The sequence below is a fragment of the Muntiacus reevesi genome, chromosome 13 (genome assembly GCF_963930625.1).
Source record: "Muntiacus reevesi chromosome 13, mMunRee1.1, whole genome shotgun sequence".
Classification (NCBI taxonomy): domain Eukaryota; kingdom Metazoa; phylum Chordata; class Mammalia; order Artiodactyla; family Cervidae; genus Muntiacus; species Muntiacus reevesi.
Genome location: NC_089261.1, coordinates 60,727,153 through 60,750,703, shown reverse-complemented (window position 1 = coordinate 60,750,703; position 23,551 = coordinate 60,727,153). Strand labels below are relative to the sequence as shown.

Here is a 23,551-nt window from a genome sequence, read left to right as displayed (position 1 = left end):
TGAATTTTCCTTCTTGGATGCTCACGTTGAGAGCCATGGAGAGAGAGGTGGGGCGTCCTCGATGTCACGTGAGTGAGGGGACCTCATTCGCAGGCATTCATCAGACTGGTTAGAAGAGTGCAGACAGCAGAGCGGACCCTGCCCCCGCCGCCCCCCTGCCCTGCGCCTCCATGGCTCTGCCTGCCGCTCCAGCAGAGATCACCTCTGGCTCACCTGTGTATCAGAAACAGGCTGGTGATTAAACTGATGACAGTAGCTGTCTTTAGGGGCAAAATGTGCCCAGAAGCAACTCAAGGATGGCATCATCACTGATGGGAAGCCACGTAGAAGCTTCTGGAAAGTGCCTAGCAGTGCTTCAGTTAGCCTTTGAGTCTGCAGAGGGCCCCAGACCCTGAGAACCGCACGGGTGCGTGGAGAATGCAGATAGGCTGGGAGCATGCGCAGCCAAGGTGCGGAAGAAGGGACCCCGGCGGAAAGTCTGGTCAAGAGGTTTGTGTGATTTTCAGTGATGACGTGACACATCTGTCTCTTTTCTTCTTCTCTCCTTTCTTTCCCCCCTCTTTTGCCATCTGTTTCATCCGGGCTTTAATTTAGTATCTTATTCTAAACAAATAGATCTCTGTGTTCTGTTGAAAATCATAGAGAGAAATTTTGGTCTCTTAAGGCATTTGCCTTTGAATAAGGGGGGAAAAAACAGGACTTCAGATAGAAATCTGAGCAACCTGAGGTTTCTATATGGAATGTAAGCAGAGTTGCGATGAATAATTAAACAAGTTATAGCTAATAAAATATACAGCACGTTGCTTCAAACTAAAACATTCTAACTCTGCCTTGGGATGAATGCTTTTCATTATTTTTTAATTGTTGCCAGGGTTTGACCTTGAAGGTCTTTGCTGGCAGATAATTTGTTATGGTAAGAATGAGATCACTAAGCGTTTAGCACAAGCCGCATGATGCATCGGGATCCTTCCTATTATATAACGCTGATGTGATAAGTCTGTTTTCCTCAGGATTCGTTCTTGCATTTCCGCGGTAGCTTCTTTCTCGGGCCCTGTCCTTGGCCATCTGGGTTGCCGCACTAGAGGAGGATCTCCGTGGTTCCACTGCAGCCAAGTCTCATCACTGCTTGGAGGCCTGCAGGCTACTCTGATGGACCTGTGAACAACCGGAGGCCTGACCCTCCACTTTGATAAAATAGACACAGGCAGATCTAGGATCTCCTTTCTACCCTCAGCATCCTGTTGTCCTGGAAGATCATTCTTCCAGGAATAGAGCTGTACAGACCTTTGCCCTGATGACTGTGGTTCACTATTGGGTCTTCCTGTGCGGTTACTATAGGACCTATGATTACAAAGTGGTTACCGATAGGCCTAGTTGCCAGTATTTTCAGAAATGTCTTTGAAAAGAAGCAATACAGTGTGATTAAATGTTTTATTATTAAATTAATTAACGGTTCTCCATTTATATGACATCTTATGAAGAACAGGTAATAGTTGACTGTAGAATTGATTTACGCATAGCAGAAATCTGTAGTTTTCACCAGATAGAATAAGATTAACCTGTTGTATGCAGTTTGGGGAATTACATTTAGCAAACAGCGTTTCTTATATGTTTAGAATGTGTACTGAGTTGTATAGGCTTAAGGAGTAAGTTCAAAACCACGTGGGGTTGGAGGACAGAATATTGGTAGGTTTTAGGTAAGGTATTTTAATAAAAAAGCTCAGTTGACGGGGTCATATGTTATGTCTTTTTGTCAGTAACATTTAGAGAAAAATAAATTTGAAATACATTTCTCATGATACTTTCTTACTGACAGAATCCAGTGTGCTTTTAAATAAATATAGACAGTAAAGGATCTGCCTACAATGTGGAAGACCTGGGTTCCATCCCTGGGTGGGGAAGATCCCCTGGAGAAGGGAATGGCAACCCACTCCACTATTCCTGCCTAGAGAATTCCATGGACAGGCGAGCCTCGTGGGCTACAGTCAGTGGGGTTGCATATGATCAGACACAATTGAGCAACTAACACTTTCACTTTTTTTCATACTGTATATGAAAGATACCTGTAAAAGTAAGAAAATTACTACCAAATGTTCACATATTGATGTGAAAAAAATTAGCTTCAATTATTACAGGTTACTTTTGTTTTTATATTCTTAATATTTTTATATTAATGTTTTTATATTCTTAATGTTTTTATATTCTTAATATTTTGGGTAGTAGAAAACATGTATTATTTATCATGTGTGATCATCTGAATTCTATTTTGACTATGTTGAACAGTAGATGCCAAGTATAGTCTACATAAAATTTATTACGTTTCCTTCCCAGAAATTGCCAGTGAATCGTGGTTCTAAAGACAAAAAAAAAAAAAAAAAAACCTATCATTTTACTAAGTGTGTAGTTCCTTATTGCTGTCATTCAGTTTTAAAAGGTGCTTATTTATAGACCCTGTGAAGTCAAACTATGTCCTTGGATTATAGCGTTAAAGTCGTAAACTTAGACCCTTTGCACTGGTGATGTTCGTTTACATTTTGGTATGGCAAATCCCTAGTCAAACAGCTGTTGTTTAACATTTATAAAACTTCAAAAAATTGCGGCAGAGCTGTCATGTTTAATTTCAGACACATACAAAATATAGAAAACCCATAATTGTTAACCAAAGACTCAAGCATGAAATCATCCTAAAAGAAACAAAAATCTACTCGATTTCTCTGCTGCTGTATGCTGAAGCATAACAAAATTATAGCCATGCTGTCTTGATTTACATGAAGGTAAAGTGCCTCTTAATACAGATTTATCTCCACCCTGATCGCCTAAGGCTTGGTTTGCTCGGCTCAGAAAGGAGAATGCTAAGAAAATCGTTGAAAAGGGCTACCTTAGTTCATATTAACATAGCCACTTTTTATACAGTGTTATGAAACATACAGTGTGATAGTTCATGCTACCCTCCCTGTTATCATGCATTAAAGTAATCAAGTTGTGAATATTTTAACTCTTGGCACAGATTAATTTTGAGAATATTCTGTTTGCTTATTTCATTTATAGACCTTCTTATTTACACTTTGGGTAAATTGTCTTTATCTTACGGTGACAAGCTAGATTTGAAGATATTGTCTCTGAGGAAATGGAGACTTTACATTTTTTTTTTTTTAAGGATATGGGTTGGGAGCAGGTCTTTTTCTTTGGGAGACAAGAGGTCATACAGTTTCACTGCTTTATGTGTAGTCCTACTTTAGTTACAAGATCCTAACTGTCTCCTTATTTTAATATTGGAGTGACTTTTACTCTTTTTTCCAAAACAGATCTCTTGATTGGCAGTAAGAAGTTAGTAACCTATAAATACGTGATGTTTTAAAAATTCTACTAATTACTGCCATTCATAGCATATTTTTATAATTTTTCAAAAGATTGATAATTTTTATAAAGTATTTTGTAAAAGAAATTAGGTTATTAAAACTAGACTAGCATATTTATTGTATAACATGTTAATTATGGATACTAATTTTATGTGCTGTGAAATATGTATAACATCTATATAGCATGTATTTTATACTTTAATACATTCCTCACTAATTGAGTTGCTTCAGGCTGAGACTGAGTAACTTTGGAGTTGGACAGATTGTTTTTTCCCTAGATTTGTCTTTCGATCTTGGCTTGAGTACTGGTTAGTTTTATAAGTTTGGACAATTTCACTTCTAAGGCTGTTTTTTCTATGCAGTGGATAAAACAGTAGGGTCTTTTGTGAAGATTAAAAATACAGGTGTACCTCTTTTTATTGCTCACTTTTATTGTGTTCTTTGCAAATTGAAGGTTTGTGGCACCCCGGCATTGGGGAAGTCTTTCGGTACCATTTTCTCAACAACATTTCCTCACTTCATTGTCTGTGGGTCACATTTTGGTAATTCTCACATTTGAAACTTTTTCATCATTATATTTGTTACAGTGATTTGTGGTCCACGATCTGAAGTGTTACTAGTGATATTATAAAGGTTTGGGGGCATCATGAACCACACGTATATGAGATGGTGAACTTAATGTTGTATGTGTCCCGACTACTCCACAGAGCAGCCATTCCTCTGTCTCTCAAATTCTCAGGCCTCTGAATTCCCCAAGACACGACAGTATTGAAATTAGGCCAATCAATAACTTGCAGCAGCCTCTCAGTGTTCAAGTGAAAGGAAGAGTCACGTCTCTCGCTTTAAATCAAAAGCTGCAAATAATGAAACTTAGTGAAGAAGGCATGTTAAAGCCAAGGCAAGCCAACAGTTAGGCCTCTTGTGCCCAACAGCCAAGTTGTGAATGTAAAGTTCTTGAAGGAAGTTAAAGATGTTACTCCAGTGAACACATGAATGACAAGAAAGTGAAACAGCCTTATGGCTGATATGGAGGAAGTTTTAATGGTTTGGCTGGAAGAGCAAGCAAGCCACAATATCCCTGAAACCAAAGCCTAGTTCAGGTCAAGGCCCTAATACTCTTTCATTTTCTGAAAGCTGAGAGAAGTAAGGAAGCTGCAGAGGAAAAGGTTGAAGCCCAGCAGAGTTGGTCTGTGAAGTTTAAGGAAAGAAGGAAGGCACTTCTCTAATATAAAAGTGCAAGGTGAAGCAACAGGTGCTGCTTTAGAAGCTGCAGCAAGTTATCTGGAAAATCTAAGTAAGATAAGTAATGAAGGTACTTACACTAGACATCAGATTTTGGGGAGATGAAACAGCCTTCTTTTGGAGGAAGATGCCATCTAGAACTTTCATAGCTAGAGAGGAGAAGTCAGTGCCTGGCCTTAAAGCCTCAAAGTGTATATTGACTCTTGTTAGGGACTAATACAGCTGGTGACTTTAGTTGAAGCCAGTGTTCACTGACCATGCTAAAAATCCTAGAGCCCTTAAGAATTATGCTAAATCTATTCTGCCTTTGCTCTATAAATAGAACAACAAAGCCTGAATGCCACCACATCTGTTTGCAGCATGGTTTACTGAATATTTTAATCCCACTGTTGAGACCTAATGCTGGGAGAAAAAGATTGCTTTCACAATATAACTGCTCACTGACAATGGACCTGCTCACCCAAGAACTCTGATGAAGGTGAGATGTAGGGAAAGATTAATGTTTCCACATCTGCTAACACATTTAGCAGAGGAACCAGAGATCAAATTGCCAACATCCGTTGGATCATCAAAAAAGCAAGAGAGTTCCAGAAAACATCTACTTCTGCTTTATTGACTATGCCAAAGCCTTTGACTATGTGGACCACAACAAACTGTGGAAAATTCTCAAAGAGATGGGAATATCAGACCACCTGACCTGCCTCCTGAGAAATCTGCATGCAGGTCAGGAAGCCACAGTTAGAACTGGACATGGAACAACAGACTGGTTCAAAATTGGGAAAGGAGTACATCAAGGCTGTATATTTTCACCCTGCTTATTTAACTTACATGCAGAGTACATCATGAAAAACGTCAGACTGGATGAAGCACAAACTGGAATCAAGATTGCTGGGAGAAATATCAATAACCTCAGATATGCAGATGACACCGTCTTTATGGCAGAAAGCAACGAAGAACTAAAGAGCCTTTTGTTGAAAGTGAAAGAGGAGAGTGAAAAAGCTGGCTTAAAACTCAACATTCAGAAAACTGAGATCATGGCATCTGGTCCCATCACTTCATGGCAAATAAATGGAAAAACAGTGAAAACAGTAAGAGACTTTATTTTTGGGGGCTCAAAAATAACTGCAGGTGGTGACTGCAGCCATGAAATTAAAAGATGCCTTCTCCTTGGAAGAAAAGTTATGACCAACCTAGATAGCATATTAAAAAGCAGAGACATTACTTTGTCAACAAAGGTCCGTCTAGTCAAAGCTATTGTTTTTCCAGTAGTCATGTATGGATATGAGAGTTGGAATATAAAGAAAGCTGAGTGCAGAAGAATTGATGCTTTTGAACTGTGGTGTTGGAGAAGACTCTTGGGAGTCCTTTGGACTGCAAGGATATCCAACCAATCAATCCTAAAGGAAATCAGCCCTGAATATTCATTGAAAGGACTGATGCTGAAGCTGAAACTCCCATACTTTGGCCACCTGATGTGAAGAATGGACTGATTGGAAAAGACCATGATGCTGGGAAAGATTGAAGGCAGGAGGAGAAGAGGACCTCAGAGGATGAGATGGTTGGATGGCATCACCAACTCAATGGACATGAGTTTGAGTAAACTCCAGGAGTTGGTGATGGACAGGGAGGCCTGGTGAACTGTAGTCCATAGGGTTGCAAAGTGTTGGACACAACTGAGCGACTGAACTGAACTGAACACATTTCTGTTTTGCAGCCCTTGAATCAAGGAGCAGTTTTGTTGCCGTAGATAATGATTTCTTCATGGATCTGGGCAAAGTCAGTTGAAAACCTTCTGGAAACAATTCACCATTCTAGATGCCATTAAGAAGGTTTGTGATTTGTGGGAAGAAGTCAGAATATCAACATTAACAGGAGTTGGGAAGAAGCTCATTCTGAGTCCTCATGGATGACTTTGAGAGGTTCAAGACTTTGATGAAGGAAGAAACTGCCAATGTTATAGAAATAGCAGGAAAAATAGAAATGGAGCCTGAAGAGTTGACTGAATTCTCATGATAAAACTTTAATGGATAAGGAATTGCCTCTTTCATGAGTAAAGAAAATGGTTTCCTGAGATGGGAGTTTATTCTTAGTGAACATTCTGTGAAGATTGTTGAAATGAGAACACTGAATTTAGAATATTACATAAACTTAGTTGATAAAACAGTGGTAGGGTTTGAAAGGATTGATCTCATTTCTTAACTGAAATATAGCAGACATACTATGTTGGCTAGATTCCAATTTTGAAAGAAGTTCTTCTGTGAATAAATGCTATCAAACTACATTGCATGCTACCAAGAAATCGTTCATGAAAGGAAAAGGCAATTTGAGGCAGCAGACTTCATTGTTGTATTATTTTAAGAAATTTTCACAGCCACCCTAACCTTGAGCAACCACAACACTGATCAATCAGCAGCCATTGACATTGAGGCAAAATCTGCCACAAACAAAAAGATTATGGCTCTCTGATAGCTCAGATGTTGGTTAACATTTTTTAGCAGTAAAATATTTTTAAATTAAGAAATGTACATATTTTTAGACAATGCTATTGCACACTTATAAACTATAGTGTAAACATAACTTTTATGTGCCCTGGGACACCCAGAAATTCATATGAATCACTTATTGGGGTTATCTGAAACTGAACCCACAGTATCTCCAAGGTACAACTGTAATAGTGGAGATGTGGAGCAACTGTGACATGGTGAGTGTTTTGCTAATATTAAATATTTATTAAATATATGTACCATCTTCCTATCATTATCCTTGCATACATGCATGCTCAGTCACTGAGTCATGTCTGATTCTTTGCAACCCCATGGATTGTACCCCACCAGGCTCCTCTTGTCCATGGGATTCTCCAGGCAAGAATACTGGAATGGGTTGCCATTTCCTCCTCCAGGGAATCTTCCCAACCCGGGGATGGAACCCGCATCTCCTGTGTCTCCTGCATTGTAGGTTGATTCTTTAACGCTGAACATTGGGGAAGCCCCATTTCTATCCTTAGGGTCCATTTAGGAGGAGGTGGAAAAAATGTTAAATAAATGAATGAATATATAATAGCGAATTCATTCAGAGGTCCTGGAAAAGGACCTTTTCCAGGTCCTTTGTGCAACGGCCTTTGTGCCTTCTAACTTGGAGTCTGTTCTCTGTGACTTGCCTCTGGCTTCATAAATGTTTTTGGAGAAAGGGATGTGTCCTACATAGTCAAACAAATGAGAAACATAGGAGTCATCCTTGGTTCTTCAAAACCCAGCTCCTTGCATTCCTGGGATAAAGCCCACTTGGTTATGGTGTATGATTTTTTTAACATGTTGGTGGATTCTGTTTGCTACAATTTTGTTAAAGATTTTTGCATCTATGTTCATCAGTGATATTGGCCTGTAGTTTTCTTTTTTTGTGGCATCTTTGTCTGGTTTTGGATCGGGATGGGGAATACGTGTAACTCTATGGCTGATTCATGTCAATGTATGACAAAATCCACTGAAATGTTGTGAAGTGATTGGCCTCCAACTAATAAAATAATATTAAAAAAAAATTAAAAAAAAAAAAAAAAAACCCAGCTCCTCTTACCTACCTGTGAATTTAATTGCCCCAACTGATATTTGGTATAGCTAACTGTTCAATGGAGAAAATAGTTACACCAACTGCTTTATGTAAACTTTATGGAGTTTGTATTGGATGCAGTTAGATGGCAGTGGTGTAGAAAAAGAAGACTGGAGAAAAGAAAATTTCAGACAGAGAAACTTACGTGAACCGATGTATTAAGGCTAGAAATACAAGGTGTATTAGGGGGATTTAGTGGTTAGACCTAAACACCTGAAACATACACACAGAATACTAACAGCATTCACTGAACGGGTTTGGTACTTTCACTGGGAAGACATATGGCATAATTTGCTGAATGATCAAGTGAGCATACCCTGAATGAGTTAAATATCATAGCTTGAATGAGTTAACTGTGGCCATCAGCGGTACTTTGAGCTTTCAACTTCTCAGTTTAGATTTTGAAAAAGCACAACATTTTGATTTTAGTTTCCATGTTTTAGACATCAGTCTCCATCCTAGCTTTTATTGTACAGAGGTCTTAAATGTCATGAGTGTGGCCAGTAATATATTGTGTCGTATGAGGAAGTATACCTTCTAGTACTTAAATTCATACTGAATGTTTTTGAATATAGTTTACATTAATATTTTATTTTGGTCTAGCACATAGGTCACAGAAGTGATTTTAAAGCAATTTTAAAGCTGTAGCAAGTAATGAAACTTTTCATGATTGTTTAGAATCATTATTTTTCTAGAGAAATAATAAATGACATTTGAGCAACTAGGCTAGCTACTTAACAACCATTTTCTACTTTGCGATATAACATATTATACTGGTTTTTCCAAACTTTATTCTTACACTAGTGTTCCTTTGATCAACTGTTTTTACTAAAGAAAAACAAAGTGTATGCATGTTATAGTGTATACATGTATAAATTTCATAAGTATATAAATGTTTAAAGTCTTATATCAATATATGTGCTTTTTAAAGATTTACTTGTTGATCTTCTAACAGTTTCCTTACTCACAAAAACTACTCATTGACTATATAAATGTTAGTGAGGTCTAATTATGAAAGGTAACAGTGGAAACAGTGGCTGACTTTATTTTTGGGGGGCTCCAAAATCACTGTAGATGGTGATTGCAGCCATGAAATTAAAAGACAGTTACTCCTTGGAAGGAAAGTTATGACCAACCTAGACAACATATTAGAAAGCAGAGACATTACTTTGCCAACAAAGGTCTGTCTAGTCAAGGCTATGGTTTTTCCAGTGGTCATGTATGGATGTGACAGTTGGACTGTGAAGAAAGCTGAGTGCCAAAGAATTGATGCTTTTGAACTGTGGTGTTGGAGAAGACTCTTGAGAGTCCCTTGGACTGCAAGGAGATCCAGCCCGTCCATCCTAAAGGAGATCAGTCCTGGGTGTTCATTGGAAGGACTGATGTTGAAGCTGAAACTTCAGTACTTTGGGCACCTGATGGGAAGAGCTGACTCATTGAAAAGACCCTGATGCTGGGAAAGATTGAGGGCAGGAGGAGAAGGGGACAACAGAGGATGAGATGATTGGATGGTATCACCGACTCTATGAACATGAGTTTGAGTAAACTCCGGGAGTTAGTGATGGACAGGGAGGCCTGGTGTGCTGCGATTCATGGGGTCACAAAGAGTCGGACACGACTGAGCTACTGAACTGAACTGAATTATGAAAAGAAACTGTTACATAAAAGTTAACTAATTTGTTATTGTTAATAGCACTTGTTAAATCAATATAAGCTATATTATTCTTCCAAAAATCTTTGTGCTGAAAGATGCCCAATATTATTAGTAATTACCAGTTCATGCCCACTAAGACAGCTACGATTAGACAGAGGATAACAAGTGTTGCTGAGGAGGTGGTAAACTGGAACTCTCATCTTTGCTGGTAGGAATGAAAAATAGTGAAACTCTTGAAAAAAATCTGGCAGTCCTCAAAAGGTTAAACATAGAATTACTGTATGACCCAGCCATTCCAAGAAAACGGAAAATATTTATGTTAATACAAAAACTTTTGAATGTTCCTAGTAGTGTTATTTTATAATAACCAAGAAGTCCATTGGCTGACAATGTGTAGTGATACCATGGAATATTATAGAGTCATAAAAAGGAATGGAAGTACCTATACTGCTACAACATGTGTGAACTTTGAAGTCTTTCTGCCAAATGAAAGAAACCAGGAACAAAGGCTGCATATTGTCTGATTCCGTTTATTTGAAGTGTTCAGGGGTAGTCAGTTCCTCAGGCATAGAACATAGGTTAGTGGTTGTCAGGGGCTGCAGATAGGCAGCAGAGAGGGAGTGGAAGGGTGGGGAAGTGTGTGGGAGGGGCTGCTAATGTGTAGAGTTTTTTGGAGGGTGTTAAAAATATTTTGGAATTGATTAGAGGCAGTGATTGTATCACTTCATGAATATACTCAGAATCACTGAATTGCATCCTATAGAAACACAAGCTGTATGGCATATGAATTATATCTCAATAAAAACAAAGGAAAAAGTTTATGTGTATACCAAGTAGCACTGTTGCTATATTTACCCTAAATCACTATGTTTTAAAAAGATGTCTAAATTTCCCATGTGCCTTTTCGAATAATATAAAAAGCATCTAAATCTATTTTTATGAACTTTTTCACATAGTCCTTAATTTTTGTGTTCTAAATTAGGTGAAAGGAGAGGTTTAGTTGGTATTAAAGTGTATTCATCCTGAAATATGGACTTAATAAGTGTGGATCTGTGAGGAAGACTTAAGTACAGAGGCCCAGCTTAATGTTTTCTTGCTTCTGAATATCCTCAAACTTTTGAAATAGATTTTTCCAATTGTTCTTTGAACCCTTCATGGCATCTCATCTTTCTCTTTATCATTGGCATCCAGAGAAAATTGAAGTTGCTTGTCCAGTAGATAATATGGGAGAATGCGATACAATTCTATGTTTCTTTTATTTCAGAATTGGCCTGTCATCTCTTGTCAACTCTTGTTTCTGAATAGAAGCCCAGATAGTTGTTCCGAAGGGACGGTTTCTTAGATCTTTTTACAAACTGCACCTCGGCCTTCTGCTGGTCTTCAGTGGTACAGGACCCTGTTTTGCAGAGTAGAGACAGCCCGTCTCTGGTGGGAGGGTGAGCTTCCCGCACACGTTGCTTTTATGCAGGAGGATCTGCTCTGCCCATTTGCACTCCCAGGATTGACTCCTTTCTTCCCTTCCTCATGTGGAGGTGGAAAGACCCTGTAAACTTGCCTGGATTCCCTGATGAATTCTTGGCCACCCCTATCTGAGACTGGCATAAAGAATACTTAATTTACATCAAATTTCTAAATAGAAATTATATAAAAATAATATGCATATTCCAAAAGAGAAATCTAGATTTTCTACAGTTAAATTTAGACATATAATTCAATTATGAGATAAAATTTAATTCCCAGTCCTTTTTCATTAGATGCTTACTCTCCCACTAGTGTTGTTTTCCAGCTTTTACTCTTTGTATTATACTATGCATTGTTGTTATTTTTTGGCTGCACCTCAGGTCATACAGGATCATAGATCCACTACCAGGGATTAGAACCATGGCCCCGGCAATAGAAATGCGGATTCTTAACCTCTGGGCCACCAGGGAACTCCATATTTATTTTTTAGGTTTTTTATTGTAACTTGCATTGTTTGTTCATCTTTTCCTTTTTTCTTGTTCTTTTTTTTTTTTTTTTTAGGTTTTGCTGGTGCAGATTGATTCCATGAATTCGTTTTCATTGCTCTTTCATATCCTATTATATAAACATAATTTGTTTCTTTTGTTTCCTTTTGATGAAAATGCCTTGTAATTTCTCTTTAAACCATGATGCAATGAATACTTTTATGCATTTCTGTGTACAGAGACACCACCATTTTTCTGGATCTGTTCCTGTAAAGGAAATTGACAGGTCATGGACTGTGCCTGTCTGCATTATATTCTAGTTGTTGCCAAGGTCTTTTACAATTTATAGCCCTACCAGCTGTGTGTGAGGGTCCTCCCACTTTCCCATTCTTGCCCACACTGTTAATAATGAGTTTAAAATTTTTGCTACTATGATAGGTATGAATGTTTTCTTATTGTTGCCTTAAAGTTACAGTTCTCTTTCCCACGAGCTCCTAAACAACCAGATTGGAAGGAAATTGGATCCTCCTCGTTCATCCTCATTATTATTCCTGTAACTTCCTCCATGGCTGATGTGAAAGACCCAGAGGTTTTACCAATTAGGACATATGGGGAGGTCCACTGGCTGTCAGACTGTGCTTGGCCCTCACGAATCTGGTGTATCTTGTCCAGATCCACATCACCACTTAAAGGTGACAGGAGGATTTCCAGGCCAGGTCAGCCCACTCTGCATTGCAGCACACACCCATTTATCTCTTGGGGCCTGCGATTTTCCTGGGCACTGGGAAGCCCAGCAGCCTGTGTCCCAGAGAATTTCCTTCCCCCATCTGTCCCCACACGGAAGGAAACAAAACAAAACACTGAAAACAGAACAAAAATAAAATCTCAGTAAACTACCCTGCCATAGAAGTATTCCTCTTCATAGCTACTCAAACTCTCTTGAGAAGCCTCTTCCAGGCTGCAAGAGTTTATAGAGACTCTTTGCAAATGTCTAATGCCCAGCTATTCTACTGATGATTATCATTAATATTTAGGCCACTGCCTCAAAATCTTTTCTCTCCACATCATTTGCAGCTGTCCATGGCTTTTCTTCTCCCTCTTTCATCTGCTTTCTTTTCCTCTAAATTCCTTTGGTCCCTGCATGAGCTCCTTTTTCTCACATTGGGAACAGCACTATGTTTAAAGAAGAGGCTCTCTGCTGTTCTCCCTCCTCCTTTTGGGAAGAGCTAGCTTCACAGTCTGCCGGAAGACTTGCTGATTCTTTGGGAAATCTTGCTGTGTGCTGGTGATACCCAGAGGGTTGATTCACTCTGACAGCTCCAGACACACCTTCCCAAACACCGTTCCTGAAATTGCACTCCTCTTCTTCCTGCTCCACGGATTCGTGGCTCCCCATTCCTTCTCTGTGTTTTCTCTTCAGCAGTTTGCATTACCTAATAGTCTGTCTATTACACTTATTCAACTTTCCTTGTCTTCCTTCTCCACTTAGAATGTCAATAAGGAAGCTCAAAGTTAAATCAGACGTGTAGTCCCATCACATTGATATTTAAAATAGATTTTTTTTTGGCTCAAGCAAATACGTAATCATAGACATAAATAAATAGAAATTGGCTTTATCTTCATTTATTTATGTTGTATTAGGGCATAGTTATAAAAGAAGTGTCACTTTGGGGGAGAAGAGTTTTTGTTGTGGTTGATTTTTATGTTGGTCATAAAACTGTCACTTTAAATTTTTACTTCTGGAAACAAAGTAGGAATGCATTCTATTAAAATAGTTGTTGAGTCCCTAAATGTAATTTTCCTGGTGTCATTCCGTTCATTTTATCAGCTAAATATGTGTCATAATATAATGAAAAATATAGATACTCAATCTCACCAAGAAAATCGCAGTTAAGTTTCATGTTTAACTGTTCTCAGGAGACAAGAACCCGCCTATCTTGTTAAACATCATGTGCTTGTAAGCTTTGGAAATTTGAAAGTTCAGCCTATTTATTTAATAGATATGCTATCTCGGCAAATAAAATAGTTGGTTCTTTAAAGTTTCAGCAAAAACTCTTTGCCCAGGAAGCCTTCTCTTGCCCTTTCGGAGGCTCTCGTGACTATAATTTGAGAGTCATTGAGGAGAGAGAGCTGTAAAGAGGAGAGGGTCTGTTGCATCTGGGGAGACATTCCTCCTCTCCACAATATTTGAAACTCACAATCCCAGCGCCACACTGAGGCCTTTGTTCTTCCCGTTGGGCAAAACACTAGACAGCTTACTGTAAATGTGGCGGGCTGCCAAGCTGTGGCGCAGATTCTTTTTTTTAAATACTGTAAACTGGCACCAGCTCAAGAATTACAGTTCTTCCTCTTATTTACTTTCCCCTTCTTTACTGAAGAGTTTCATCTATCGGAAGATAGAAAAATACTTGTTGTGGTCTGGTCTTGGGCGGGGTGGGGGGGGGGGGCGGTGGAAATGCCCAAACAATCCTTTTTTTTTTTTTTTTCCTTGCCTTCCTCCTCCTCGTGTCGGGTAGATTTCTGATGAAACAAGTAGAATCCTTTCATTGCTCTTAACTTTGAAAAGAACAGTGTCCTCTGATGACACGTGGAAAGTGTGGAGCCGGGTGAGCTGAGTTGAAGGCGGACCACTGCTGAACATCATGCTGCTTTAAAAATGGACCCTGCGTCGCTGTTTCCCTGCTTGCTTGTCATCTTGGCTTTACTTGCTGTTGTCCTGGAGTGTTTTTGGTTTTCGATTCTCGTTTTCAAGGGCCTGCTGTATTTCTGACGTTACCGAGTTGCCGTCCCTTGTGTTGGAATTTGTGTGGCTGCAGCTGAATTGAAACGAGGTGGAGGGAAGTGAAGGGCGGAGAGTTCTGCCTTTCAACTGCAGGGCGTGCCACTTTTGAAACTTTGTTTTTAATATAAGTAAAAGCTTGGGAATGCATTTTTGAAAGGATTATTTGCTATGATATTAAAATCAAGGTGCCAGAAAGAAGTGGATATCTTTCTTTTTTTATATATAAATGTCATCTTGTCAAATGAAAATTTTGCAGTTTTCTTGATTTTGCACATAGCAACTTCTAGACCTAAGTAAAAATTAGATGTATATTGTGATTGTTTTTTTTTAAATCAAGCTAAGAGTGAATGTACTCTCCTTGCCTACTTCGCTGACAATAAAAATATTTTATATGATAGACACAGTCAACATGTTTACTTTTTCATTTTGTTCATTATTCTTTGTTCCTTAAAAAAGAGAAATTTCACTAGGATGTAATTGGAGGCTATTTGTCTTATTTCTAGATGCAATTCACAGTGGAGGATATTATGTTGATAATCAGATTTTATGACATCTTTTTAAAATCTGTGGAAGATCTGAGAGAGTATAAATGATTGAGATAGGAAAACTGCTTCTACAAAGAGACTCTCAGCTACTGTGATGAGTTTTCTTTATACCCCAATATATTATTGTTTGAGGGAGATTTTCATTGGAATGATTAAAAATACATTTAAAATTTAGGCAAAATATATTGGTTTATTTGTGCATCAGCTCTCTCATATGAAAATTTAGATTATGTAAGGATCCAGTTTCCTTGAGCTATTGACATATGTAATGAGTAATTCTTACTTTCAGTGTTCCTCTAGAAATGCAGTATATAATTATACCAGCATAGTGTAATTATAGTATAACCAGTGGACAGAGTAATTAGGTTGGTGTTCAGAGGGTCCAGGTCTTATCTGGGCCTTTATTAATAATAATGTGACCCCGAGGCAGTTGACTCATTCTGGGTCCGGTTTCATCATCTGTGAAATAATCGGGAGAACTAGTTGATCTTAGATGTTTGTTCTAACATGAAGAGTCTAGATAACTCTCTGTGATCATTTTGCCTTCTTTATAGATTGGAATGTGTAGATAATGAGAACATGGTATTCTAATGTAGGGAATATTTAATTTACATTTATAGTATGTAGGTGTATAATTTTGTAATGTATAATCTGAAGAAAATTTTCTTATCTCCTTAGTTCCTCCTGATTTTAGAATGCCTTTTGTTTATGATAACCCTTTGTCATTTGATGTCATTGATAGAAGGTGAACAAAATGGCTTACAGATTGGAGGGGGGGTTATCTGGTAGTTTCAAAGAGCTCCAGTGCATGTTAATACTTCCAAATGGGCCATGCCATTTCTTATCTTGAGCAGCAGCCTCAGAGCACCATGCCATGAGACTTTTGAGTCTGGACCCTGCATTTGAATCCTGGTTTTGATATTTGAAATTTGAGGCCCTGGCATAATTTATTAAAATACTCCAATTCCGAGATTTCCTTGTCTGCAGTATGAGGAAATCAATGACAATTCCATAGATAAATTACATTAACTGGTCTTAACTTAGATTGTGTGTGCGACTATCCTTAACTTCAATTTTAACATTTTCGAAATATCATCTTTCAGTTTAAGTCAGCAAATTTTTGTTGAATATCTTAAGTTACCATGCTCAGGGGAAGTGTGTTTGTGCCTAGATAAAATATGGAAAAGTTTGTTATGGTGAGTGAGAGTAAAGTACTGTAGAGTTCAGTAATTTCAGCTAGTAAGATTGTGCAGCACTGCATGAGAAAGTCAGTTTGGGCAGAATAGAAGTTGGTTCAGGAGGAAATCAACAGTAGCATTACTTTATGTAGGAAAACATAGTGTTTAATCTCCGTAGGAATTGGAAACTTACATAAAGGGCTGGTTTTCTCTGATGTCTGATGAAAGATATTTACCTTCTCTGGATAGTTTTGCCAATTATGTAATTAACACGTTTGTATGTACATAATCAGATATAAACAGATATTGCTGAAAAATCTTTAAATTACAAGTGGTATATAAATTCTTCTTGTAGCAGGAGAGTGTTATTCTCCTGATATTTTTTAACTAATTAGGATGAAAAAAGTGCTTTAAAGGGATTAAACCATCTGAAGCATATTCAGAAACCAGAGGAGGAATTGGAGTATTTAATCTTGGTTATTATCACTTCAGCTGTAACTGAATCACTTTCTTTGGAATTGATCTAGCCAGTGTCTGAGTTTACATGTTACTGATTTTGAAGAATTAAAAAGTTATAAGCTTTTTCCTTCTGTGTACCTTCTTTTGGTATCTTATTTTAAAGAATATATTCTTAATATTATAAAATATATATATATTATAAAATGTATTCTTTAAAATAAGATACTCTTAAATGAGATTGTAGATACATTATATTACTAATTACCCATAGGAAATGTTTTTCTGAAATCTTGACTTAGGTTATTTTCTTATATGTTAAGAAATTTTCTTTACTGTTTGATTACGTCTGTTCAGCTTTTGGGAATGCTGAGATTATCAGTCACATCATCTAGGATATGATTGGAATCACTGAGAAGAAGTGGTCAAGGACAGGTCTTTTGTTTGAAGAATATATTAACAGGACATAAAAATAAAGGGAATATAGCATATGCATATTTTAAAAACAGGAAATCACAGTGTCATGTCTAGAATTCTATTTCTGCCATTGTCATTAACTCACTAGGATATTTTCAGAAAATGAGACATTTTTCTGCTTTGCTTTATTTATCCATAGAACACCTTTTAATATGGAGTATGAATTAACGTTATGTTTTATCAGAGGATAGATCTTAATTTATATGCCTTATGTTTGAAAAATTAGTCTTCATTTGCTAAAGCATGATGCAGGTATATTTGCTTCTAAGTTTAGATACAGTGTATTAAAATTGTGACCATGAATTTTTGGTACCTGAGTAGTATTCATCCCTTATTTCTTTTCTGTCCAGGGCACCAACAGTAGTGGAATGTTTGCAGGATGAATAAATGAAAAATCAAGGGCAGAGAAATAATGATTTTCATGGAAAGAGTTGAAAAGTTGACTTTCTCCACCTTGTTCTTCTAATCTGATCCTTTTTGCTGTCACTCACTAGCTTATGACCATAAGCAATGATCTTATTAATGTATCTAATCTTTAGTTTCATTATGTACTGTCTGTCAGGTTTGTGAGGGTTAAGTTAGATCATGTCTTCATTTTAGCAAAATTTTAAGGACAATGTTCCATATAATTTGTTTGGCACCCTCTGAAGTTCTGAGCGCCTTTGAATGTTTTTTGCCTTCATTGTTTTTTACTGTCTGGTGAGTTGGAGACTGCATTTAAAGGGACTGTTAATACACAAGATTATTGGTATAAAATTTTCACTTGCTATAAGACAGGCTATGCCAGTTTAATTATGTACTGTAATAGTGTCTTTGAGCCTCTTTTGTCTCTATATATTTATGAAACTGTAGAATTATAAAGTTGTCAAACCAGTGGGTCCTTGGGCGTTTGTTTAGTTCCCTCTGCAGACAGGTCCAGAGAAGTTCTTACCAGCTGTCCTTTTTCTCTTAACGATTATAAGAATAAAGGTAATGAAGGGAACTTAACATTCATAACTTATTTTCTAAGTAATACTTATTGGTAGGGTTGATTTATGTGTTTTATTTTAAAGTAAACTTGGCTGTGAGTGTCTCTGTTTTTCCCCAAATTTCAGTATCCTCTTCCCTTCATTCATTTATATTTCTTAAAAACTGCATAGTTAGGGGAACTCTTACCTAGACTTCTTGATTCTTTAAAACATGCCATGTAATTTTACCCAAAATCATACACATCTTCTTTCACATGTAATAGTGACTTACTGACTCTCGTATGTACATGTTGAAACACAGTTACATAACAAGGCTAATTATTTGATTCTTCTAACGGTACCATTTTCAGGATTACCTTCACATGAAAAATTGGAGCAAAATAAATTGAATAGCAACCTTGGCATTGCTTAGTAGAGTTTGTTGTTGTCTTTAGTTTTTAACTGTTGGATTATTGGTTTGAATGAAGTGTATGCTGAGCCATAGGAAAATAAGCGTTGAGCAGATGGAAAAACCGTCTTCCGAACTCTCATGTGAGTTTCTGTGCTTCCCGTCTGACCTGTTTGACCAGGTCAGTTCTGGAGCATGTGGGTTCCAGGTTTTCCTTCCAGAAGGAGCAGGAACTCTGCTTTGTTCTCTGGTCAGACTGCATGGCCCAGCCTGGCCACTTGTCCTGCACCTGTCTCTGACCATCCATCCCCACGGGACAGATCTTCCCATCCATCACCAGCGCTAGCAAAACACTTCACAGCGCATGCCTCCCTGCGGCCAGACTGGCCGCACCATCTCAGACTCTGGGAAAGTGGGCTGTGACTGATTTAGAAAGCGACTGCTGGATTCCAAGCCTTCCCTGCCATCGATCGCGTCTGATTCTGGGTGGCACGTGGGGACACTGACAGCCAGCACAGCTCACCCTGAGCTCAGAGGCATGCCTTGCTGCTTTCTGCACTGGAACTCACCACGCCTTTCCTCCTGCGACATTGCTCTGCTTGTTTTGTCTTGTTCTCCTCATTAAGATCCTGCCAAGGCGGGGAAAAGATGTCTCTGGATAAGAATTTCTTTACTGACATTCAAGTGGGCACAATCCATTTGCGGTAGAGAAATGGAAATTTATGCTTTAACATTTAGAGAAGCTGAAGGATTTAAGAGGAATGGTGATCATGGTGATTATACTTATGCTGAGCAAATAATTCTCAGTTTTCAGATCTGTTACCAGTTAAGTTCTGTCTGTCAATCTTTTTTTTTCTTTTATAAGTCCAACTCTAATTTTTCGAGCTTCAAATCTAGTGTATGTTTCTGATAATGCTGCCGTTTGGAACATTTAAATTTCTATGGGCAAATGCTACAGTCATGAAACATGGAGGGTGAATACAAATGAGGAGCATTAGATGGTGACTTCTCAATCTCAGTGTGGAATTGTATTGTAACTTATTTTTAATTCACATCATGGGCACCTTAAACAAAATTACAAAATAGCTCTAGATTCTATCCATTTATAGCCAACACTTTTAAACCACATAAAGTCACCAATGCAATGCCACATATGGAATCACAATTTCAATACTTGCTTTTGTAATCCATTCTGGATCATTTTTGTACAAACTCTGTTAATGGAACTATCTTTTTTTTTTTTTTTTTTTTTGCCCTGGATAACAGGTAATTGCCAAATGTGAACAGTCCCATGATTTGCCAGGAATTCTAAAGTGCTGACTCCATTTTTACAGAAAGGGGTTAATGGCAGCAAGCAGTGGAGACGTAGACCCAGAGAGGAGCTGAATATATCAAGCTGAGAAAAGGCAGAGAAGGATATACCCAGAAGATATCCCGAGTATGTGGGGAAAAACTCTGCACAGGGCTGTGTCTTTGGGAAAATCTCCCCAGACAGAGTGGAGCAGGAGGCTTATGAATTGAGATGACCACTTCCCCAGGTCTCCCAGTAGACATACCTCCTAAATAGTCATTTGTATTTTTTATATGGCTTCCCTGACAGCTCAGATGGTAAAGAATCCACCTGCAATGCGGGAGATCCCGGTCCGATTCCTGGGTTGGAAACTTTCCCTGGAGGACATACAGGCTACCCACTCCAGTATTCTTGGGTTTCCCTGGTCACTCAGATGGTAAAGAATCTGCCTGCAGTGGAGGAGACCTGAGTTTGATTCCTGGTTTGGGAAGATCACCTGGAGGAGGGCAGGGAAACCCACTTCAGTAATCTTGCCTAGAGAATCCCCATGGACAGAGAAGCCTGGTGGGCTACAGTCCATGGGGTCGCAGAGTGGGACACAGCTGAGCGACTAAACCCAGCACAGCACATCTTTTATATTGTCCTATGTTTTCTTTTCTTTTTTTTGTGGTAATGGCCTGCTTTGTTTTTTTTTTTTAATTAATTTTTATTGGAGTATAGTTACTTTACAATTTGTGTTAATTTCTAGTGCACAGTAAAGTGAGGCAGCTGTGAGTACACATATCCCCTCTTTTTTTAGATTTCCTTCCCATTGAGGTCATCACAGAAAACTCAGTAGAGCTCCCTGAGCTGTACAATAGGTTCTCATTAGTTACCTGTTTTATACTTAGTATCCTTCTCGGGTATTAGTTATAGAAGGTCTTGTAGATCTTCATAGAACCGTTCAACTTCAGCTTCTTCAGCATTACTGGTCGGGGCATAGACTTGGATTACTCTGATATTGAATGGTTTGCCTCGGAAGCAAACAGAGATCATTCTGTCATTTCTGAGATTGCACCCAAGTACTGCATTTCAGACCCTTTTGTTGACCATGATGGCTACTCCATTTCTTCTAAGGGATTCTTGCCCACAGTAGTAGATGTAACAGTCATCTGAGTTAAATTCACTTATTCCAGTCCGTTTTAGTTCTCTGATTCCTAAAATGTCGATGTTCACTCTTGCCATCTCCTGTTTGACCACTTCTGATTTGCCTTGATTCATAGACCTAACATTTCTAGGTTCCTATGCAGTATTGTTGTTTACAGTAAAGTGATGGACTTTACTTCCATCACCAGTCACATCCACAGCTAGATGTTGTTTTTGCTTTGGCTCTGACTCTTCGTTCTTTATGGAGTTATTTCTCCACTGATCTCCAGTAGCATATTGGGCAGTCAGAACTGGACATGGAACAACAGACTGGTTCCAAATCGGGAAAGGAGTCTGTCAAGGGTGTATATTGTGAGCCTGCTTATTTAACTTATATGCAGAGTACATCATGAGAAACGCTGGGCTGGATGAAGCACAAGCTGGAATCAAGATTGCTGGGAGAAATATCAGTAACCTCAGATATGCAGATGACACCACCCTTATGGCAGAAAGCAAAGAAGAATTAAAGAGCCTCTTGATGAAAGTGAAAGAGGGGAGTGAAAAAGTGGGCTTAAAGCTCAACATTCAGAAAACTAAGACTGTGGCATCTGGTCCCATCACTTCATGGCAAATAGATGGGGAAACAGTGAGACTTCATTTTGGGGGGCTCCCAAAATCACTGCAGATGCTGACTGCAGCCATGAAATTAAAGGGCGCTTGCTCCTTGGAAGAAAAGTTATGACCAACCTAGACAACATATTAAAAAACAGAGACATTACTTTGCCAACAGAGGTCCATCTACTCAAAGCTATGATTTTTCCAGTGGTGATGTATGGATGTGAGAGTTGAATTATAACGAAAGCCAAGTGCAGTCCATCATAAAGGAAATTAGTCCTGAATATTCATTGGAAGGACTGATGCTGAAGCTGACATTCCAATACTTTGGCCACCTGTTGGGAAGAGCTGACTCATTGGTAAGACCCTAATGCTGGGAAAGACTGAAGGCAGGAGAAGGGGACAACAGAGGATGAGATGGTTGGATGGTACCCCCGACTCAATGGACATGAGTTTGAGTAGACTCCGGGAGCTGGTGATGGACAGGGAAGGGCTGGTGTGCTGCAGTCCCATGAGTTGCAAAAAGTCAGACAGGACTGAGCGACTGGACTGGACTGGACTGGACTGAACCTTTGTATCAGTAGTGTCTATAATGTCAACGCCCATCTCCCACTTCATCCCACTCCCCCGTCGCCATTTGGTGCGGTATGCTACTGCTGCTCTTACTGAGTCATTCAGTCCTGTCCGACTCTGTGTGACCCTAAGGTCTGCAGCCTTCCAGGCTCTCTGCCCATGGGATTCTCCAGGCAAGAAAACTTGAGTGGGTTGCCATGCCCTCCTCCAGGGGATCATCCCAACCCAGGGATCGAACCTGGGTCTCCTGCATTGCAGGCAGATTCTCTACCACTGAGCCACCAGGGAAGCGTGGCGTAGATGATCTTATTTGCAAAACAGAAATACAAACGCAGACGTAGAGAACAGACCTATCTTCTTTCCCTCACATTCTTTTTTCCAATGCCAGTTAACCATATCCATTCAAGTCTTCAGATCTCTTCTGCTGCTTCCTCCCTCACCCATGTTTAATGAGCCATTATCACTGGTAGAATGTATAGGATTCCCATTGTCCTCGGTGTAACCAGGACCGGGGAAAGATGAACTTTGTGACTGTGTATGTTAAAGTACCATGTTAATTTTATGAATAATAAAAATATGCCACCACTGGTTACTTACTTTTATCATCAAAAATGATGATGATGTAAGAATAGCGATGGAACATCAATAGCAGCAATGGTGTGGGGCACACGGGGAGCTAAACCACCACTGCCCTTCAAAGGGTGACTGCACCGTCCAGGGTTCCGCTCCCTCTCCTGGGGTTCTCCTCTTTGAGGAGGTGATAGTTCAACTGAAACCCTTTCTTCATATCAAAAGCACATCCCCTCCTGAGATGTTAGAACTCTCCTGCCATCCACAGTAAGTGACTTTAAGGGGAGGCTGGAAGTGCGCAGAGGCTCAGGGGCAGAGAAGCTGCCGCCCTGAGCAAGGGTGGTGGTGACCGAGGTGGGTGGAGATGAGGGGGGCAAAGGTGCCCGGGCTCACCTGGCGAGAGGCATGACCCCGCCTCTGGCAGGGCCCCAGGACGGGTGATGGACCTGGGGGACTGTGACATGGGATCGGTAGGGTCTGGTGAGTGGCTGATAGCGGAGGTCAGATGATGCTCGCACCGGTTTTCTCTCTGGGTAGATGGCAGAGGAAATACAGAGGGCAGGCAGGTTTCAGATGATGATGGCGAGTTGCTTTGCTGTGTCACTGGGTGGATACCTACTGGGTCATTTTCAGTTTGTTGTTTTTTTTTTGGTTTTGTTTTTTCAAAGAAGGGTGTATTTCTGTTTTTCAGTATGTTGGCACTGAACATAAGAAAAACAGGTTTTTAATGTTTTGGTTTTTTTTTTAAGTTAGCTTCTTCCTCAAAGCCTTTTTCTGGG

At 39.1% G+C, this 23,551-nt stretch overlaps 1 protein-coding gene and 1 non-coding gene across 2 annotated transcripts in view; one reads left to right on the top strand and one right to left on the bottom strand.

The window, feature by feature from the left end:
- Window positions 1–23,551, top strand: part of NR3C2 (nuclear receptor subfamily 3 group C member 2) — a 415,953-nt gene that overhangs the window by 68,775 nt on the left and 323,627 nt on the right. The window lies entirely within an intron of this gene.
- Window positions 22,420–22,490, bottom strand: TRNAC-GCA (transfer RNA cysteine (anticodon GCA)). The gene has a single exon. It is a non-coding gene; the product is annotated as a tRNA-Cys (tRNA).